This window comes from Netta rufina (genome assembly GCF_964035555.1).
Source record: "Netta rufina genome assembly, chromosome: 1".
Lineage (NCBI taxonomy): Eukaryota > Metazoa > Chordata > Aves > Anseriformes > Anatidae > Netta > Netta rufina.
Window position 1 is genome coordinate 71,630,842 of NC_140123.1, and position 15,421 is coordinate 71,646,262.

Below are 15,421 nucleotides of genomic sequence, written 5' to 3' on the forward strand. Positions count from 1 at the left end.
CTCAGGAGAGATATTATTGCTCTCTACAGCTGCCTGAAAGGAAGGTGTGGAGAGCTGGGGTTTGGCCTCTTCTCACACGTAACTAGTGATAGGACTAGAGGGAACAGCCTCAAGTTGTTCCACGGGAGGTTTAGGGTGGAAATTAGGACACATTTTTTCTCAGAAAGAGTAGTCAGGCATTGGAATGGGTTGCCCAGGGAGGTGGTGGCATCACTGTCCCTGGGGGTGTTTAAGGGGGTTGGACATAGTGCTTAGGGACAGAGTTTAGTGGGTGATATTGGTGTTAGGGGGATAGCTGGACCAGATGATCTTGAAGGTCTTTTCCAACCTTAATGATTCTATGATTCTATGATTCTGTAATGTTTCCTTTAGGCATTTCCTTGCTAATCTGCAGGTGCTGGACCACTCCCTACCATGTAACCTCATGCCCTTTGTTCAGCAGCCCTGTGTGTCATTCCTTCACAGGGCTGCTGGTTACCTGCTCTCTGCCCTCTCCTTTCTAGTTAAAGGCCTCCATATGAGGTCAGCCATCCTATCATTAAATATATCTTTTCCCCACTTAGTGAAGTTGCATCCCATTTCTCCTAAAGAGATGCTGATCCTCAAACAGGATCCCAAGGTGACAGAACATAAAACTCTGATGATTACACCAGTTCTGCTGCCATTTTTTGACCTGAAGTTAATTCTGGTTTGGGGGGGAATCTTCACCCAGGACATCTTCTTCCTTTGTTACCATATGATCCAGCCACAATCATTACTGTCTGCTGAAATGATCTTTCAGTACAAAACTAATTGGAAGATAGGTATGTATATATAATATACTTAAATATTAAAAAATCTGTCCAAAAAATGAATGGGGAGGGGAAGCCAGCGAAAGAGTCTGTCTCTTGCACCAGCAACAGCTTGATCTTTTTCTTGACAGTCCCCATTTTGTTTTCCCCTCCTTTATTTATTTTTTTTTTTTTAAGAAAAAAGCAGGAAGTTGGGGCCCTTCTCAGAATTGCAGTAAATGTAATTGAATTTCTAATGTTGTTTTCAAACAAACAAACCATAGAAAAGTTAAGGATGGAGAAATATAAGCAATGTTTTCTAAAATGTCATTGTACAGGCAAACATATGTTTTGAGTTAAGTTAAGCTCATTTCTGGTAACAGTATTAACTTTGTGATGGCCATGACCGGCAGGCATTTGGGGAATGGAGGGTGGCAGCTTTTATCAAATTAGATCTAAAATGGAAGAACGTGTATTTGGGGTCTTTTTTTTTTTCTTAGTTTTCTTTAGAAAACAATCTGGAAAGGGCAAATAAAGGCTGGGAAGGCTGATGGAAAAATCATATTGCTTTTGGGCTGGAAAGGAGGACTCTGCATTTGTTAAACAAACATCTTTTCAAGATGTCCTTTTCTTTTTATTACAGTTTAAAATACTCTTATATATTAACTACTCTTATGGAAAATCATGCAGAAAAATTATGTCTGCTTTCCCTGAAAATGTTCTCCTTTGATTTGTTGTTTGGGTATGACAGAGCCTGAGTGCATAAGAACGTAAGCAGAGTACTTTTCATGATGCAGTAATATATCAAAGCTATTTATATTACAAACTTTTTTTTTTTTTTTTTTTCCCCTGAAATCATTCAGCTTCAGCTTCAACAGTCAATGGATAATTACAGCAAAATAAGGTTTGAGCCAAATTCTTGCCCAGCCTCAGTTACAACCTTACACTAGAAAGTGATTCAGTGATATACAGTAGTCACAAAATCTAGTCTTGGAGAATCTAAGTAAAAAGTGCACATACTCACAAAAGATTAGTATGTGACAATTACATTTGCATTTCTGATGAAAAGTCTCAACTTTACTTCTAAAGGGAGAAAAAAATACCTTTAAATGATTAAGAAGCAATAAACACAAGCTTCCCAACTCCACTGCTCCCACTGTGCACTGCTTCACTCCCAGACAAATCCATTTATGTCACTGTAACTGCAGGGCTCTCATAGCAGAAACCTTCTTGGTTCACTTAGATGGCAAACTGGGAAAGCATCACCCTCAGCTAAGAGGTGGCCAGCCTGAATGCTCAGCACCTTTTAACACATACCTTGATTCGCAGTTCTGCTTGAGCATACAATGCTGTAAGAAAATGACCTGATCTTATCTTGTTTTCCCTTGCTACCTCAAGTGCACACCTGCAAGTGAAAGTTTTCAGCCTTTTTCCCCATCGATCAGTTACCAGTCATGAAAATGTGAAATAACAGATTTTACTCTCTCCTTCACTCAGGGATAAGCCCACCTCATGCTGTTAGAACTAAAGGCTGGCATCTGTGCCAGCAGAGCCAGCCCAGGCTGCAGCCAGTCCCTGGCATCCCTCTCACCATGGAAAGGATCAATGAGGCTCACATTCTGGCCCAATGCCACACTGAAATGCAAACTTTGATTAGGATGAATACATCCCATGGGGATGACAAACTGGACAAATGATAAAAGGGACTAGCAATTTCTGCTGAAGTCAATGCCACATTAAAAAATACAAACAAAGTTTGGTGACACCTAACACAGAGTACCAAGAAGGGAAAAAAAAAAAAAAAAAAAAAAAAAAAAATATCAAGATAGGACTTTTTTTCCTTTTCCTCTTATCTCCAATTCATTATCTCTTTCATCAAGCAACAATGCAGAGATAGCAGAGCAAGTTAAACTGAGCAAGTTTAATTTTTTATTTTTTTTTTTGAACAAAAATGATTCTCTCTACCCCAAGTCCATGTTCAGGCAGCTAATTTGGGCAAGTATTTTTCTTTGCGGTAAGGGAGAAGAAGAAGAAGGCAGAGAAGTGAGCCAAAATATGAAATATGCCCACCAGCTTTAGGTGAGAGACTTTTGCTTGGCATGTGTCCTCATGCAGAGATGGGAACCTCTGTAGTAATGCTGTGCTTGCACCTGTGGCCTGGTCATTACAGTCCATCCAGAATGGCCATTAGAAAGGGCCTGCAGAAGGTTGTAAGCCCCAGTCCTTCGGTACTCAGAAAACCAGACTGGAGGACACCACGCCAAGGATGTCCTTGATGCAGGTGGGGAGGGTACCAAGTACCACTGACACAACCACACCTCCAGCTGTGGGTCACACAAGGGCCAAGGGAGAGCTGTAAGAAGGGAACCAGCACAGTGAGTAACCTCCCCTTTTCTGGCTGTCTGTAGCTCAGTAAGCCCCTGAGCTCAGAGGTGTGCTTAATAGTTCTTCTTGAATCAACAGTTATTTTATTTTTTTATTTATTTTATTTAAAATCACTTTTTGCAGCCATACTGACCTTCATCATCCACAGTACTCCTTGGCAAAGATTTTTACAACTTAGCAACGTATGTTGTTGGAAGAGGTGTATCTGACTTGTTAAATTTACATCCTACTTACCCTTAGCTATCTCTGTTCCAGGCAGAAGGATCCTAGTCTACCTCGTTCATTCTCAGATGCAAGCTATTTCGCACCTTCCACCACTGTTCTCTCTCTCTTCCTACATTTGTTATATTCTTTTTAGATGAGACAACCATAACTGCATGATTTTTTTGAGCCACTGATGCACCCTGATTTTTTATAATATTATATTTTCTGGTTTGCTCTTTCTTACATTCCTATTAATTCCAAACATTCTTAAAACCAGTCAAAAAGTAGGTGAAAAATATACCCACACCCTATACAGGAAAAAACTAGATAGATCATCATTCTGTCTTAACAGGATGTTTGTGATATGATTCAACAGATCAAGTTGCAGCTTTATATCAAGTATCATCTAACTTTGACAAAAATATGGAACAAAACAAAAACAAAACCCCAGCCAGCCAACCCCAGCTAGCTAAACAAAAACTATTTTTTTAATTTTTTAGTTTTTTCTCTGATGTGATGTTTGCAATATTGAAATAACATTTGTCTCAGGAGCATCAAATTTGTTATGAAATACGTCCTGCTTGCACAATTATACTTCCTCTTCAAGCCAGGGAAGATATACCTTCATCCTGAGTTGATACTCTGGTGGTGTCTTCCTCTCCTTCTTTGTATAGATGATGTTGGACTCCAAAATCAGACGCTGCCTTGCTGTGCTGAGCAGCCAGGCTTTGTGCAGTAATTTCACATATTTCTCATAGTTTCAGTGAAATAAATAAATAATCCATGTACTCAGTGAGAATTTTGTTATTAATTTCAGTTGGAGAAAGATTGGTGTGCCCACATAAAGTTTACGTGATAGTTTGACTTGCATTCACCACAAGTGCAAGAATTGTATTTCAGTGACTGAGAGAGCCGAACACATCTTTAGTATGTGTGTAACCACAATAATGGGTTGCATGCTTTGGAAATCAGATAATTAATAAACCCATACTATTTACAAGGAGCTCAGTGTTTATCTCACTTTGTTTCTTTGACAAATAGTGTCATGCTTTTACATGCATTGTAAAAGTTTTTTTTTTCACACAGCCCTTTAACTCAGCTTCACATAATAGAAGATCTTCTTTTGCAGAGACAAAAAAAGTTTCAGCTTTTTGAGTCTTTGAGTTCTTTTCTGCCCTATTGATCATAAAAATATAATTTATTTTTTAAAATTATTATTAAGTGCGAACAACACCAATAAACTCATTTGCTGAAGATTTTTAATATTTCTGAGACTTAGGAAGTATTGATTTAATTAAGGTCAATAAGTTTGTTTAACCTCATTAAAGGTCTGATCTTATACATAATATATTAGCATTTTGATAATTTCATTTTTCAGAATATTAATGTCTTCAAGAAATTTGAGCCTGATTTATTGGAAAATAAGGCTTGATTGATCAATCTGTGTGTATATGGAGGTGTGTCTATCAGTCACCTCTTTTTTCTTTTAATTCTGTTAGCAAGCTTTAGCCAGATTTTGACCAAAGGTAAAAGACAGTTAAATATTCAGTGTTCACAAACATTGAAGAAGTTGTCATTAAGGCAGAGGGCAAAGCCTTTGTCAAGCCAATTCATTCAACCTTCAGAGCCATCAAAGAATCCCCATAGGCAAATGATGTAGAGCGCTTTTATTACAGTGCTCATTCATTTTTCTCTAGCATTAAAACACCAAATTTAACTTCACATGGCTAGTTTGGAACAAAAGGTCCACATGATAATTTGGAAGGATATAATTTTTTGCTTCTGGCTATATCTCACAGAATCAATCAGTTTAATATCATGTTCTTAGCTCCTATTCTGAGATAGTAGTCACGACACCAGGTCAACCTTAGATTTCATACAGACAAATCCAAAATTCACCCCACTTTTCTGAGTTAGCTTTAGAAGGAATCATAAATGTATATTTCAAGCAATCTGGAAGACATTTTGATAACATTGATCAGTCTTGTGTCTTCTCAAAAGAATTATGAAAATGACAGAAGTTTCAAACTAGCAGGTCTTTATATGTCCAAGACAGGGTACATTCCAATGACAGGTCTCAGGAAACATGACACCTTGAGAGACATTTTCCTATTCACCACTACACTACTTTTCACAGTCTTTCAAATTTTCAACTTTTAACTATGTTTTCCATCTTTGATATTGCTAATGTCTTTCCCTTACTTCATTCCAACTAACTCAATGTGTTGAGCTAGAGCTCTTGTGGCAAGACCGTGATCCCTCTACAGTCAAAGGAGAAAAGTAAATGCAAACAGACATCCTCAGGTAAAATGAACCTGGTTTTGAAGGTGTTTGTCTTTCTCCATGGGCTGCAGAGTCTTTCTGGTTTTCTAACAAAGGCACCTCATTTAAATGGTATGAATTTGGGCACAGGCGTTTCCATATTGCTCCACACAAGTCAGCCTTTATCTTGGTAAGAGGCTAGCCATACAAGTATGTCTAAATTTTATTGGTTTGATGGCCTGTCAGCCATCATGATGATGTGCAAGTGCAAAACTACCATGAAGAAAAGGAAACAAGAAAGGATGGCCAAGTGATCACAGCACGAAGACAGGTACAAAGATGAGGAACTAATCCACAGCTGTTTCTTCACCAGGGGAAAAAAAAAAGAAAAAAAAAAAGTACCAAAGCACTGATGTGAGATCAAACAAAGTAAATAATATAAAAAAGATCCAAATGCAGTGATCTTCTGGAGATCAAAGGGATTGGTTTCCAGTCCTCTTGCCTTTTGCAGTGACCTATGCTCGGGCAAGATGAGTGTGGAGTAGGTGTAAATACAACTGCTCTCATGGGGTAGTCCTGCACATGACTATATTCTGCCTCACAAAGTACAGAGCAGTGAAAAATTCAACTCTGTTATTTAGCCTGAAAGCTGTTACCTGCCGCCTCGGATGACATATCTTAGGATTTCTTTCATCCTGTGCGCTGACTTTTGGAGAGAACTGTGCTAATCCAACCTGTGTTACCATAGGATTACATAGTCAAAATCATCGTAAATCCAGGACTCTGATACCTCACACACTAGCTGAAAAAAATGTCTATTTTGCAGTCAGACTCTGATAAAATATGTTTCTCCTCAAAGTCTCACAATTGAGATGCAGTAATTTTAAATATATAGTTTTAATATATCTATAAATGTGTAGAGATCAGAATTGTAGAATACATTTCTTCATGCACTCTGGAGTAGGTTTCCATTCAAGATACACAGTGGTATTGTCTTAAAACTAATCGAGTGTTCAAAATTATAAATATAAATGATAAAAAAAAAAAAAAAAAAAAAAACCTCCACAGTTATAAACACAGATTTAAGACATTGGCTAGATGCCACAGAGGATGCATATGCCCTGACATCCAGTAAGGCTGTGAACATTTTAGACAGATCCATGACACAACCTGAATAGAAAGCTGGGTGCCCAAGTCACATAGCAGAGAGGCAGCAGGATCCCACCCCACATATCCATTCTGGGAGCTCAATGAGAACATAGTAGTTTGGGTCCTGAGGCAGAACATCTGCCTGTAGTCACATGGCAGTGCTTAAGTAAACAGCTCCCCTTGTATATCATTAATGCATGGAGACAGTTTGAGTATCTTTGAATCACTTTTGGTACCAGAACACTAAAAGCCAGATCCACAAAACTAAAGACCCACAGAGCTGAGCTGCCCGAGGGGCCTGACTCAAGAAGTCCAAGGACATTTGTTGCAGTGGTTCACCACCAGTCAACTGCACTGCCTCTCCACTGGAGGTCCGGCAAAAGAAGCAAACTTTAAACTCTATTGTCAATGAGGACATTTTGCTGAAACAGCCCTCAGTAGTCAAAATCATAGTTGATGTAGCTTGGCTGCAGGCCTAAGTCTCTGTATGCCAGTGCAGCTCTGTGCAGAGCAGCCTCCAAAGATCAGAAAAAGAGGGGCCCATAAGTTCTCCAAATTAAGTTGTATGACCTTTTGCCATTGTCCTAACTTAGCGAGCAGAAAATACAGAAAAGAGTGCTTCTTGAGCTCCAGTTTTTCATCTTAGCTGATGAGAGTCCTTTCTTTTGAAACATGAGTTTCTGCAAGTACTCCAGAAGCTGGAATAAAATGAACAGTTTACCAGAAGAATTAGTCATCTGTAGCTTTAGACAACAGTTTAACAAGGATTTCACAGAGACAATATGAATTCTCACCACTGTGTATGCAAGAGTCTTTCTACAAAATGTTTTTCTCCACATTCCCTGTCTCTAGGACCTTTCTGTCTGCTAAACAGCCCTGTGGGATAACTGCTGCAACTGGCTTTGGCATTACTGCAGTTATTATTTAATGTCTACTTTATTGTTAATGTTCTCTTTAAAAATGTTTGCTACCAAAGATAAATGTGCTATGGCTTAAGAATTTGCTGTTGTGAGGTGACTGACTGACATCTAGTGTTTAAAGTCTATTCAAGTTTAAGAAAAGGAAAAAAAAAAAAAAAAAGTGTGTAGAAAAACAATGGAAACAAAAGAAAGAGCTCCCAGTCATTTGAAAATACCACCCCATCAACAGTGCTTCAGGTTGAGGGCTGAGGTGTCCTAGAAAAGAAGCATTAAAGAGATAACAGGATATACTGTGTTACCTAATCAGGCTTGATAATCACTGTGTTTTTAACTTAATCTTCTGAACTGTATTGCCTCTACCTCAGACCTTTCTGTGCCATTAAGATTAACTTGTGGTTCTAGATCTGGTAGAGAAGTAACCTGTCGTTCTCCTGTGAGGTGGCCTTAGCACCTCTGTGACCAGGAGGTTCCAGGGCATCGCAAAGTCCAACACTGTCCCAGTTCCCACTGCTGGGAAAGCAGTTCCTCACCATATTTAGTAAAATTCTGTGTCCTAGCAATATGGCAGGAGAAGAGCAACATACATTTCCCAAGCAGGTTATCTTGAAACCTCTTGATTTTAAATTGCCAAGACTAACAATTGCTCACCAGGCTCAGAAGAGCCTTTCCCTTTAACACACAGTCTACTACCTAAAGGAATCCAAAATACATGCTACATATGGGACAGGTATTCTGGTATTTTATTCTTTACTAGTTTTCATAAAGAAATAAATTGAGAAATGTAAAGATGCCAATAATTTACAGTTTTTATATAACTCTGAATTCCTCATATATAGTTCAGAAGCTCTTTAGTCAAGTAGGACAGCTTTACAATGCATCAAAGCTGACTACATTCACAATATAATGAATACATGTTACTGTAAATTCTCTGCAGACTGTTAAAAGTGGGCAAATTTTGCTTGTATCCTCATCTTTCTATTTTTGCCAGATGTTGGAATTGTTCATAGTATATACACCATGTTTTTCTTTTTATTAAATGTCCAAAAGGGGTTAGAGATAAAGCCTTCCCATTCAATATATTTTAAATTAAATATTTTGTGAACACCCTATGGTTCAAGAAGCTACTGAAATGATGTAAGTGGATAAATCCCCTCTTCATACCATCACTGGAACTCCAGGTTTAATAAAGTTTCCCCACATTAACACAGTAAAGATGAACTGGGTGACTTTTAGAAGTATTTTCAAAGTTCCCTCTGGTTATCTGAGTGTTTTTGTGTTTAGATGTTAGATGAACAGAATGAATTGCTGTTCACTTGAACACAGAGGTCATACAGTTGGTTTTGATATTGGTAATGAACATATTAGTCATTCAGTAAACACATACCTCAGCAGTTTCTCCAGCTGCTCTATAAATATGGTCATAATGGATCAGTCCTAAGGCTGACCAGTGGCCCATTTTGGCTCTGATAGTGGCAGTAACAGGTGGCAGGAAAGAATGTAAGAGGTCAGATGTACTGTATCTTGCATGGAGAACCACATGAAACAGAAGAGTTGTCTTTGCATCTAGCAGGTCTTTAATAGATATTTTTTCATGGTATGGACTAAGTTCTTTTTGAACCCATGTACATTTTCAACATCCTGTGGCAAGCAGTCCTATAGCTTAAAATGCAGATAAAGATTTCCCCACATAGTGGCCTCTTGAACAAAATCAAGGATGAAAAGATTATCAGATAGCTAGCATGATCTAGAATATTTACATAATCACCATATTTCTCATTTTCCATACCGTTAAAAAAAATAAAAATAAAAATAAAAAACAGAAGCCCAAACAAGCCCAAATACGATTATTTTTCATTTATATAAATGTGAAGTGGTAGCTTGCTAGACCCAGATTAATCTGTGCAAAACAGTAATAACATAAAAATATTGTTGAGTGAACTGAAATACTAATTCTTTCATTCTTTCCCTCAGCTTCCATCTCTTCTTTCTTTCTTCATTAAAGTTTTGTTTTGCTTATGCGTTATAAATGCTTTATTTTCTTTTTTTTTTTTTTTTTTTTTATGTTCATAACTTTTGGATTTACAGCAGCTAGCTAAGTATCACTGTGTTTTTAGAAGATTTTACAGAACTGGAGGGTGGTAATAAGAAGTCTGAGTAAAGCCGTGATAGTTTAGACACAGGTGTTAACTGGTTCTCTGGGTTTGTATCACTCCAGATGATCTGAACTAAAGACCAAAAACATATTATCAAATGACTTGTCCAAAGCCCCATGGTTGGAGTTTGTCACTGATTGCCTGTCAGGTGTCAGAAGAACCAGAGGCATGGATACAGGGTTTATAAACAATTTACACTCAAAACTCTGTTTTTCACCTAGCTTTTTCCAAGGAGATTAACAAAAAGATGTTGACGTGACTAGAATCATAGAATCATAGAATCATTAAGGTTGGAAAAGACCTCCAAGATCATCTGGTCCAACCATCACCCCACCACCAAAGCCACCCACTAAACCATGTCCCTAAGCGCCAGGTTCAACCTTTCCTTAAACACCTCAAGGGATAGTGACTCCACCAACTCCCAGGGCAACCCATTCCAATGTTTGACTGGTCTTTCTGAGAAAAAATGTGTCCTAGTTTCCAATTTAAACCTCCCTTGGTGCAACTTGAGAACATTCCCTCTAGTACTAGTCCTATCACTAGTTACCTGTGAGAAGAGGCAGACCCCCAGCTCCCCACACTTTCCTTTCAGGCAGTTGTAGAGAGCAATAATATCTCCCCTGATCCTCCCCTTCTCCAGACTAAACAACCCCCATTCCCTCAGCTGCTCCTCATAGGACTTGTGTTCCAGGCCCCTCATCAGCTTTATAGCCCTTCTCTGGACACGCTCCAGGGCTTTGATGTCCCTCTTGTGGTGAGGGGCCCAATACACAGTACTCAAAGTGTGGCCTCACCAGAGCTGAGTACAGGGAGACAATATTCTGATAAGATGCAGAGATACAACACAGTGCAACCCAGTGCTGCACCAGGCACCAAAGCATTTTTATCTTCTCAACATCATTTTTATCTTTAGAATCATTTACATTGTAGGTGCCATCTGGTTCCTTTTGATATAAGCAGATTAAGCTGTACCAGTCAGTTAGCACTGGCAATTCAAATGCCAGCAAGATAACGTATAGAGTAGTAACTGATAAATAGAGGCAGTATGCTAAGAATACAGCATGCACTGTATACTTGGCTCCGATAAAATTGAAAAAATACAGAAACATTCTCTTGACGATGTTCCTTCCATATGCATAAGTACACACACATAACACTCACAAACTTTAACTAATTGATACATTTCACTTCGGTGAAACCTATAAGAGGGTACACTTATATGTAAGCGTACTTTGTGTCCTCCAGTCTCTCCACCTCATAATGAAAGACTGAAAATGTGGACTCAACATTTGACCTAAATACTGAAGGCCAGGCTTGTCCGCCCTTCTTGATCAAGGCTGTTTCTGACCTAAACTACTGTTGCTGGTATAATAATCTGGTTTGAAATATGATTGTGACTTCTTTAAGTGACAGAAAGACACACAAAGTTTAAGCTATACCTGACAAGCTGCTCTTTGGCCAAAGTATCTCCTTTTTCCAGAGCAGGGATATCCAGAAAAGAATAGGTCAAAAAAAGTATGTTTTGCCAGTGTACGTGTCTAATCTGAGTCTGACCATTTGGGATTTGTTGAGAAAGAGACAGTCATCTCTAAAGGGAGGATTCATCCTGTCTTGGACATCTGTTTAAGATTGGAATTAAGTGCTCCCTGGAGGTCTTCTCTCAGTATCTCAGGTCCCCAGCCAGATATGTTTGATTAAATGCTTAAATTTGAAGAAGCTAAAAATAAGGGAAATATATTCTGTCCATAATAAAGACCAGGTCTTCAAGATAGAGAGGGAGGTGCATGAATTCAATTATATTAGTGCAGATAAAGCAGAAGACCTGCCCTGAGTTAAACAGATAAAGCATAAGACCTACTGTGAGTTAAAACAGTTTGAAAACCACAAATATTTCTCATTAAAAGTAGGTTGTGTGTACTGTAGGTGGCAGTAATAGACAACGTGGTCAGCCTTCATGCAGAGTCCTAGTTTTGTTTTGCTTAGTCCCAGTGTTGTTTTGCTTATTCCTTTTATCCTCTTGCAACTATCTTTTTAAAACAGAGGGAAAGAGCTATTGTGACTTCAGAAGCTATGGTAAGGTAAACCTAATATCATAGAATCATAGAATGGTCTGGGTTGGGAAGGACCTTAAAGACCATCTGATTCCAACTCCCCTGCCTTGGGCAGGGACACCTCCCATTGTAGCAGGTTGCTCAAAACCCCATCCAACCTTGCCTTGAACACTTCCAGGGATGGGGCATCCACAGCTTCCTGGGCAGCCTGTTCCAGGACCTCTCCACCCAAAGAGTAAACAATTTCTTCCTAATATTTAATCTAAATCCCCCCTTTTTTAGTTTAAAGCCATTACCCCTTGACCTATTAATAAAGTCTCTAACAAAAAATACCCACCCTGGCTTTCCTGTAGGCTCCCTTTATGTACTGGAAGGCCTCCCCAGAGCCTTCTCTTTTTCAGGCTGAACAACCCCAACTCCCTCAGCTTGTCTTCACAGGAGAGGTACTCCAGCCACTTGATCATCTTTGGAGCCCTCCTCTGGACTCATTCTGATACCTCCACGTCCTTCTTTTGCTGTGTGCCCCAGAGCTGAATGAAGTACTTCAGGTGGGGTCTTATAAGAGCAGAGCAGAGGGGAAGAATCACCTCCCTTGACCTGCCAGCCACATGTCTTTTGATGGAGTGCAGGATATGGTTGGCCTTCAGGGCTGCAAGAGCACATTGCCAGCTCACAACAAGTTTCTTGTCAACCATATCTACATAGTCAACTAATGTTTAGGAAGGGACGTAAATGTTTAGTAATACTTTTAGCTCTAAATCCTTATGTGCTATATGTATATGGCGGAAGTACACACTTGGAGTTGAAAGCTAGGGTGTTATGAATCAGACAGAAAAAGAAAAAAAAAAAAAAAAGTGATTTAGATTCCATTACCCTATGCACATACAAAGTGCAGAGAAAAAGAAATCTCTCTCTGTTCAATATATTGTTCAGTGACTCATCAGGTTGTGCCACATGAATACCAGAAGATGCAGTGTTGTGAAGGTAACCACTTCATTCACAGGAGCAAACCAGGTAAGATGAGTGAGATTTTTTAAATACTTAAATGTTCATCGCCAAACTAAAGATTGTACAGTTTTGATTTCAGATAATTATATTTAATTGTGTAAGTATTGCAAATTAATCCATGGTTGGATTAATAGGTCTGGGTTAGGTTTAGAATTATGTTCTTGTTTTAAGGAATTCTTATGTTGCTTTGTAGATGCATTGGTCAAATATTTCCCATAAAGGTCTAGATACTGATTTTGTTATTATTTTTCATTTCAAAATTTGCACTTTAGGATACCATGTAACTAATATTATAATTTTTGTGTTTTATGTGGTCTGTCTCTGGAATTTGCCATGTGTATGTGGGTAAACTGTGTGTATCAACCAAAACTGAGGTCTCTTGTAAGCAAAGCAATTTTGATTTAAAAGAATTATTCTATTTTTGGATAAAGTTACTTTAATCTAGAAGTTCTCTATTTTACTTTAAATACTTGTACTGGTTTTGGGCTTCAAGCACTGCAAGCCAAAACTATATAAAATGCGTGTACATAAAATTTATTTTAAGGAACAATGTAATATTCACTATATGAAATCTGGATTCCAGATGTGTTCAGCTAACGTGTGGTACTTCTCCACCTCACTCAGCAAACATATGTTCTGATTCTTTCATTATACCAGTTCTATATCCTCACCAAAAAAGGAATTTGTAAATTCACAATACTTGTTTCCTAAATGCCTTCTGTAATGACTTTTAGCTGAAGTAGTAATTCTTCCTGTCCTTTTTGTGGAAATGGGTCTGGACCATGACTGATGGGCTGAAGTGCCTTGTCTATGCACAGAGAAGGTGTCTGACCATCCAGGAGAAAAATAAGTATGCTGATTGTTGTTTTTCCCTTTGCACTCAAGTCAGAGAAGGAGTTGTCATTACAGGAGCAGACATTACTGAAACCTGATTCAGTACCTCCTATCTACCATTCATCTTCTCCCTGCTGATTTGCCTACTTATCAGACTAACATTTACCGGGGGAAGAGCATTGATGTTCATAGGTAAGGTGACCCTTACCTTCTGTGAAAAACAAAACACAAAAAAGAAAAACAAACAAAAACACGACACTGTGTCAAGAAAGGTAATACTACTTAGTAAAGTTTTTTTCGTTTGTTTGTTTGTTTTTTTTCCCCCTGAATTTATGAACCTGTTCTTATGGCAAAAACAGTCAATGAAAGTATTTTCATTGCTCATGTTTTTCTAGCTTGGGCTTTTGAGATCCTCCTTGGAAAGAAAGGAGAAAGAGTGCAGTCTTCTCGTCTTCTCCACTGTAATGAGAGAGACATCTTGCCGGAGGAAAAAAAAAAAAAAAAAAAAAAAAAGCATATTCATCATATTCACATCATATTCATTTGAATCAATACTATATCAATACTATGATATACTATCTAATTTAGAAATTTAGAATCTAATTTAGTCACAGAATCATAGAATATCCTGAGTTGGAAGGGACCCATAAGGATCATTGAGTCCAACACTTTAGTTACTAAATGTTTCAAAAAATTTCACAAAATTTTTGTATTTGTCCCTAAAGTAATACAAAAGTTGTTATATCAAGTGAAATTAAATATTGCCTTCAACCAAAATTGCTTTGAACAAGAAGAAATTTTACCAGAAAAGAAAACAAGGATTTTTCATGTTGCTTCCTAGCCCTCCAGAAAATTAAGTTCATCATTAACTTAAGTCAATACATTTACTTGTATTGCCCTCCTACAGAAAAAGTCTACAGAAATATGTCTTCCTTGCAAGATCAAGGCCCTATATCCCTTCTTTTGTAGTCAAACAAACACTGTCTTAGGTATCAGTTCAAAGAGTCTGCCCCAGTTATGTACCTCATAATGAATTTTCATGGATACTGCTTCGTGGAATTAGAACAACAATTTCTTCAAAAATAGGGGAAAAAAATAGCAATAGTTAGACAGTTCTGAACTTTTAATTCTCTGAGTTATATTTATTCAAACAGTTATGATACATCAACAATATTGTTTTCTTTACCTTGTCAAAGATTTTCTGCTTTTGTTAACTACAAAGGATTAAGTCCATCGCATTTAAAAACCTTATGTCATCTCACATGACTGTTTCTAGTTAATGTCTACTCGTACAATGTAGTACCTCAGAAACTTATTTTTGGAACTTTAAAGAACCCTTGTGAGCTTCTGCTGCTGTTTCCAGAAATGTTTCTTGTTTCCATCATTTCTTATATCTGCAATCAGACATTGAATAGTTAGCATGGAATTTGTATGAAGAACCAGTCCAAAGGCAGTAGTTTATTGGACATTATTTGGAAACTATTGCAGCATTATAGGAGAGAAATTCTGATTCTGTCTTGACCCAAGTGGACTCCAATATTCAATCATACTGTTTCGGCTGCTGTAATTTTACTGGGCTGAAGATCGGTAGTAGTTAGAGATAAACTACAAGGCAGTGTTTTCTTGAGCTCATTTTAAGAGTTGCACAATGTAAGAGACTATTTGTATCAGACAAACTCCAATAT